At 36.9% G+C, this 7,949-nt stretch overlaps 1 pseudogene; it reads right to left on the reverse strand.

Annotated features, from left to right (window-relative positions):
- Positions 1 to 2,734: 2,734 nt before the first annotated feature.
- On the reverse strand, positions 2,735 to 6,705 carry LOC129504335 (3-hydroxyisobutyrate dehydrogenase, mitochondrial-like; annotated as a pseudogene).
- Positions 6,706 to 7,949: the final 1,244 nt, after the last annotated feature.

A 7,949-nucleotide genomic window follows, 5' to 3' on the forward strand; every position in this document is an offset into this window, starting at 1 on the left:
TTTTAGAGAAGAAAAAAATGTATCAAATCCATAATTGAAGCTTTCACCTTAAGAAACTAGAAAAAAGATTAAATCAAAAACAAGAAGATGAAAGAAACTAATAAGAAATCAATGACATTGAGAAGAAAAAAATAGATAAAAATTAATGGAACCAGATTTGGTTCTATGAGAAGATTGATAAAATTGAAATACCTCTTAGGTGCCTGGATGGCTCCGTTGGTTAAGCGTCTGCCTTCAGGCTCAGATCGTGATCCTGGTGTCCTATGATCAAGCCCACGATGGGCTCCCTGCTCAGCGAGGAATCTGCTTCTCCCTCTCTCTCTTCCTCCCCATTGTTCATGTTTTCTCTCCCATGCACGCTCTCTCTCTATATATAATATAAAAAGATTTTTTAGAAATTGAATATCTCTAGACAGACAATGAAAAAGGGAGAAAACAAATTATGCATGTCAGGAATCAAAGAGGGGATTTCCCTACAGATCCCATGGACATTAAGAAGATGAAAAAGAAACAGTAACAACTCTATGACCAATTACATGGCCCAATCTACTAAAGTTGAATTCATAGTTTAAAATATCCCAACAAAGAAAACTAGTTCTAGATGGTTTCATTAGTGAATTCTATTATTTGAAGAAGAAATAATAGCAATTCTACACCATCTCTTTCAGAAAACAAAAGAAAAATACTCCTCAACTCATTTGATGAGGTCAGCATTACCCCAATATCAAATTGGACAAGCACACTGAAGAGAACCATAAAACCATTGAACCATAAAACTAAGACAATTTAATGGAGAAAGAATAGACTTTTCATGAAATAGAGTTGATACAATTGGGTATCTACATGTCAAAGAATTAATTTGGACAATGCTTTTATGCCATACACAAAAATTAACTCAAAATGGATCATGCACTTAAATAGAAGAACTAAAACTATACTTTTGCGAGAAGATATAGAGGAAAAGAATATACATATATAAAGAGACATTTCTTCTAGGAAAATATACAAATAGCAAATAAACACATAAATGATGATCCACATCTTTAGTCATTGGGGAAATGTAACCAAATCACAATGAGATACTATTTTATACCCACTGGGATGGCTATAAGAATGAGAAAGACAGGTAATAACAAGTGATGGTGAGGATGTGGAAAAACTAGAATGCTCCCCTTGCAGCTTTTATGGAAAATAGTTTGGCTGTTCCTCAAAATGGTAAGCACAGAGTTAACATATGACTCAGCAACTCTATCCCTAGATATATAACCAAGAGAACTGAAAATACATGTCCACTCAAAAACTTGTTCACAAATATTCACAGCAGGTTTATTCATGATACTGAAAAGGTAAAAATAATTGTCCATCAACTGATAAATAAACATACATTCACAGAGTTAGATATTATTTAGCAATAGAAAGGAATGAAGTAATGTTAACATGCAACAAGGTGAATAACCTTGAAGACATCATGCTCAGTGAAACTAGCTAGCCCCAGAAGACCATATAATATATGATTCCATGCATATAGCTTGTCTAAAATAGCTCTATAGACACAGAAAGTAAATTAGTGGTTGCTAGATCTGAGATGTGCTTAATTGCTAACGCACATGGGATTTTTTTGGGGGGTGTTAAATGCTCTAAACTTAGATTGTGATGTGGTTACACAACACTGTGAATATAATACAAAAACATTGAATTGTATAATTCTTATTGGTGAATTTTATGGTATATGATTTATAGACATTTAGAGATGTTTAAAAAAAAACTATGGTAAATAATACCACCTTGAAGCATAGTAATAAGAAAAGCAAACTACATCGGGGATTTATTCTTTAACATTAGTTGTCCTTACTTATTTTTTTGCATTGCAAAGGGGCTTAGAAATAATTTACTGTAATTTCCTAGTTTTATAATAAGAAAACTAAGGCCTAAGGGATTACTTAACTTGCACAAAATATTTTTTATCAGCATACAAACTTATTTGAATTCAAAATAATATGGTTATATTTAGAATAATGTGATAAATAATTAAAACAAATATCAATCATGGTTCTGAAACAGTTCTAAAGATGTCATTCTCTTGAAGTGAAAAAAAATAGTAAGAATTCATAAGGAAGGAAAAATATAAAAAACAATTTTGCTGAGTATTGGGGGTTGTTACAAGAGGGACAAAACTAAGATAATATAACAGAGTCCAAATTATGAAACATGCAGCAAGGAATTCTCCTGCTTTCTCAGCTCCCTGGAAAATAAATCAGTAACCTTTGTAAAGCAAGCATACCACATTGGTTAGCAGAACAAACTCCCTGAGGGGCACAGGTAGCAATTCACTAAACTTCCTATTTTTCTAACTCCTTTCTTTACATCAATTTCTTTTCTTTAAGACAGATTTCATCCTGTTGTAAAAATATGTTTTTATATGTAAAGTGGAGTAAGTAATATCCTGACTGAAGTATGAAATGATTTAGTTGAAGATACTCAGGGATCACTCTTGAAAAAGGTCAATCAGTAGTTAACAGAGACGATTAGTGGCTTGCAAAAAAAAAAAAAAAAATCAGATAATACATGTTTGCTAAATAGATTAAAAAAAAAAAACGGTGAAAACTTCTAGGGTTTACTGGGACCTAGACAATCAACAGCAGACAAGTGACCTTTGATTAAACCCATTTACTTGGGTAGTGAGCTAAAAGGATAGAGTTTGGTATCCAACAGTGTTCACAGCCATAGGGCAAACTCAAAAGGCCTCCTCCTCTCAAAGAAATTGGAAGATGCAGGAAAAGTCTTTCTCTGAGTAACCCTTTGCACACATCATCCTGTACACCTGGGCTTGACTGTCTAGAAGGATTGGGCTCTTTGTGCTGGTGGCAGCCTCGTGCTAACTCCAAATTCTTAGCCGTGAGTATTGCTCCAAATCAACCTAATAGTTATTAGCAGATGGAATTCCATCCATCATCCCAGGCACAGGGTTGTGTCACTTGACCAACACCATCCTGAGCTCATATTTAGGATTTTAGCAAACAGTTTTGAGTCAAGCCCTACCTGGATTTCAAGATCCGTAGCTTCAGCAGGTCCAGTCATACTGGTAGCAAACATCATGTTGTTTCAGATCTTTGCAGCCCACATGTCCCTACAGCTCCATAATACACCACATTGGAGCACATGCACCTCAGCGACTCTTGCACAGCAACAAATTTATCTTCTGCTTCTCTCACCATAAATGAGCTTCCCAAATGGACCAGCTCCCACACCATCAGAAACAGGGGTATCCATGAAAATGTTCCCATTTTCTCCATTTCTTTGGCCAACTCTTTTGAACCTGTAGGATCCATAGTGCTAAAATCTATTAAGAGCCTTCTTGTTCTTGTTGTTGTTGTTGTTGTTGTTGTTGTTCTTCTTCTTCTTCTTCTTCTTCTTCTTCTTCTTCTTCTTCTTCTTCTTCTTCTTCTTCTTCGAATTTCATTTGCTCAGAGTAAGCTTCTCTTGCATTGATACTGGCAGGCAACATTGTAATAATGTCAGCTTTTTTCAGCTAATCTGCTAGGGAAGACTACCTGTTCACTGCCATCTGGATACTGCCTGTAGCATCAGGGAAACCATCATAAATAATGAATGGATAGAATGAGATTTTTTTTGAAGATTTTATTTATTTAATTTGAGAGGGATAACAAGAGAGTGTGACAGAGAGCACAAGTGGGATGGAGAAGCAGGCTCCCCACTGAGCAGGGATCCCAAGCCTGGGATAGATCCCAGGACCCCTGGATCATGACCTGAGCTGAGGGCCAACACTTACCAGACTGAGCCACCCAGACACTTCAGCCATGAGTTTTTTTTGTTTGTTTGTTTGTTTGTTTGTTTGTTTTTGCCATTAAATAACCCATGTTGCCCTGTCCAATGAATCCAACTGGAGTCTTAGAAGCCATTGACCTAGAACACAGAGCTGCCAGGCGCTGCCTGTAGGGTGGGGATGCTCCAATACCAGACTCTGGAGGCTGCTCCATAAAGCACAGTGATTTTGAGGCTAGCATGTCCTCCCAGCCTCACCTCCCCTTTGTGACTTCCAGACTCTGCCTCCTGGCTTGCCCACTGACTGCTTGCATAAGCTATTAAAAGCAATTTAATAGCAAAGCCTACTCACATCATTGTTGTGTAGATTAAATTTGGCAAAGCTACTTTTAATCTACAAAGTGCTATATCAGTATATGATATATATTATGTTACATGTTGTATATAATATACAATAATACAGAATGTTTTATTATTATTTATGACTTCATTAGAGTGAAGTCTAACTTGTTTAATATTCGTCATTTTGAAACAAGAATAAATTATGACATGTGAATTGATAAAATTTCAATTTATATTCTTATCCCCTGCTGTTTGCCTCCTGTCTCTACTGTGAACTTTTTCTAGTGTTTGGAGAGTTTCTCAGTAGCAACTTTGGGGATAGAGTATTATTTGATCATTTTAAATTATATTTTTAGAAGGAAATAAACTCTCTCTGGGTTTAAGATAATATAAAAATCAAAATCAATAGAGAATATATTAGTCTGGGATTGGTTTTGAAAGTTCTCATATGGATCAGGGGGTCAGAGCACTGAATTGAGTCTCCTCTCCTTAATGGGTTTTCCCTTATATTATTTAAAGTACTCAAAGAGAATTAATCCTTGTTGTGGAGAACATTAAAGGAATGGATCAATTTTTCCCTCAAAGGAGTTTTCAAATAACCCATATGACCTTTGCCTTTTTGATTGTTCAAATCCTAAGATATCTTAGTATGTCTCTTGAGATTTCTTTTTTTTCTTCTTCTTTTCCAATATTTGTGTGAGGCGTTGGTTTTTGCCTGGGGCAAGAACCTGATAGAGGAGAAATAGGAATGTTTTAAAAGCACAAGAATCTAATATGCATTTTTTAAATCAAGCCTTTAAAAAGGTTTTTTTTTTTCCTTAAAGAAAGATGAATCCAGGGAGAAAATTTGAAGGACTGAAATTGCAAAAATTAAACTATAAGTATTTCAAAAAAATGTCTGTCTGTATTCAAGTCTCTATTTGACTACAACAACGACAACTTTCCCTATTTCCCTGAAGAAAAATTTCCTCAATTTTGCTTTATTTAATCCAGGAAATATATGTACATTCTTACAAATATGAACATACTCCTGCTGAAATCACTTTTCTAGCACTCATAAAGAGATACGTTATTTCATTAAATCATCTGTCTAGGTGCTTTTTCCATATTAAGAAAAAAAAAATCCTCTAGTTGATTGAAACTCGGCCAAGCCTATCTATCCTCCTTTCAGAAAGATCACTAAGGAATTTAATGCCAGATTTTTTATTTCCAACCATAATTGAAGAGGTAATCTGTTACTGAGTTTGATATCCTTTAATTTCTTTTATTTATTCATGAGAGACACAGAGAGAGAGGTAGAGACTCAGGCAGAGGGAGAAGCAGGCTCCCCGCAGGGAATCCAATGTGGGACTCCATACTAGGACCCCGGGATCATGACCTGAGCCAAATGCAGATGCTCAACCAACTGAGCCACCCAGGTATTCCCTGGTATTATTTAATTTCCACTATTATTTTATTTACTCTATATCCATGAGTGGAGAGTTTTGAGGCAATCAAGTACAATTTGAAAAATGACATAGGGTTAACAGAGACTTCAACAATTTTGAGTGATTCTTTCTTCATTAGAGATAACTTTTAAAAAGAAATAAAGTTATTAAAATGACATAGCCCTTCTCAAAAATTATTTTTAAAATATTATGTTTTTATACTTCCTATTCAAAAAATTCCAAATCTGGGCAGCCCAGGTAGCACAGCGGTTTAGCGCTATCTTCAGCCCAGGAAGTGACCCCAGGGTCCTGGTATCGAGTCCCACATCAGGCTCCCTGCATGGAGCCTCCTTCTCCCTCTGCCTGTGTCTCTGCCTCTCTCTCTCTCTCTCTCTCTCTCTGTTTCTCTCATGAATAAATAAATAAAATCTTTTTTAAAAATTCAAATCTTCTAATATGTAAATAGCAGAATTATATTATTTTTACTTAAGATCCAATTCATGAATCCCTTTGTGCTAGGAATTACTACTGTATCTATGTCACCTGCAGGACTGCCTGACTCCTAATTGGTAAACTTCCTTCTTTCTTGGAAAAACACACATTATATTCCTTTATTATCCTTTTAAAGTCTTTATGATCTGTAGTGACATCCACTTTCACTTCTGATATTGGTCATCTGTGTCTTGTATTTTCTCAAACAATTTAGCCAGAGGCAAATTAATTATATTAATTGTGTCAGTCTGGGTCCTCCTAAAAGCAAACACCAGATAGGATTTGTTGCTCAAAGGAATTACTACGGAAATGTCTGAAAAAGTATAAAAGGGGAGAACGGGACAGAAATCAGATGGAAAAACTTCCAGACCACAATGCAAATATGACAGCTGTGAAAAGAGGGGAAAATAAAGGAAGAATTGGATGGGGAGACCCTCTGACACAGCATGGTTCTGAGAAAGTTTCGACCATAGCAATGGTTTTCCCCATTAAAGGAATCCTGTGTTAGGAATGGGCCAGGATTAGTACCCTGGCTTTGCCTTTTCTTTGAATGGTTCCAGAGCAGTCACCTACCAATGGAGCTAAGACATCTGTCAATGATACTCTTCATATCATGTTTCTCTTGAAAGAGATCTGAGTAGAACATTTCCATGGGTGTCATAGTCTATAGCTTGCAAGAAAAAGATACACATATTCATGAAATCTTCCATGGATCCTGTCCATCGGTCTTCCAGAGGAGAAGCTGAGTAGAATGAAGTTAGTAAAATAAATTACAGCTCCTATACCGGGTGGTCTTGGAGCCACAGCTCATACCTCATTTTCTAATTCCTACTGCATTCTGATCTCCCTTCATCCTCATCTATCATTTTGGCAAATCTTCATGACTTCCCAGATGGCATGACTCAGATTCCTGTTCCCCCTAGTCAGTCACCATACTGCCTCCTTACTGTTCGTGTCCATTTATCATTATAAACAGGCAAAGGAAAACTAAGAAGCATCCAAGTAGATAACTTGTGTTTTATATTTCTCTTTGGTTCCATTCGCAAAACCAGTGCAACCTCCTTCTGTTGATCGGGGCCAAATACTTTTTCTAAGGTAGCGTGATTCTTTTCTCACCTGCTGTTTCTGGAAAACCAGAAGTCCAAACTCTCCTGGAGTGGTGATGTTTTTCAGTTCAAAGAAATCATTGCAGTGTTCTTTGAAAAGAGACCTCTTTGTGGATGAAAATTGCCAACCCCAGGTTTTGGGTCAAGAAGCCAAAAAAAAAAAAAAATCCTCAGCAGGTCATGAAGAGTGATGGCATCTGGGACCACTCTTATTTCCACTGATTAGTACTCTACCTACGGATTCTTCCTATGGGGGAAACAGCTCCAAAGAGAGTTCTCTGATTTAATGTATATACTGCTTCCTGAAGAACGATATACATTCTCTCAGAGTATTGCTTCTGAATTGTTGCTTTAGCTGTGCTTTCACTAGGCTATTCCACGGCTCAGTGAGGCTGATAGTTCTGTAGAGTGCATGGCCGTGGAACCACTTCCACACCTCCTTATCTATGAATTTAGTGTTCACTGAATGCTATATTGTGTGGGATTTCATACCTGTGGATCAGGTCTTTTGTCAACACCAATATGCCAGTACTTGCTGAGGTTCTGCAGACAGATTTGAAAACCCATACCCAGAGTAGGTGTCTTTCCCTGGGAGGAAAAACAAAACAAAACAAAACACCGAGCCTTCTTGGATGAAAGGGTCCCAACTTAGTCAATTTGCCACCAATGGACTTGCTGATCTTGAGCAATAGAACCATGTCCCAGGACTCATTTGAGGTTTCTGTCACTGGTGGGTTGGACATTCCGAGGCAACAGTAGCCGGATAGGTAGGTAGATAGGTAAGATAGACAGGCAAACC

This window comes from Nyctereutes procyonoides, unplaced genomic scaffold (genome assembly GCF_905146905.1).
Source record: "Nyctereutes procyonoides isolate TBG_1078 unplaced genomic scaffold, NYPRO_anot_genome, whole genome shotgun sequence".
Taxonomy (NCBI): domain Eukaryota; kingdom Metazoa; phylum Chordata; class Mammalia; order Carnivora; family Canidae; genus Nyctereutes; species Nyctereutes procyonoides.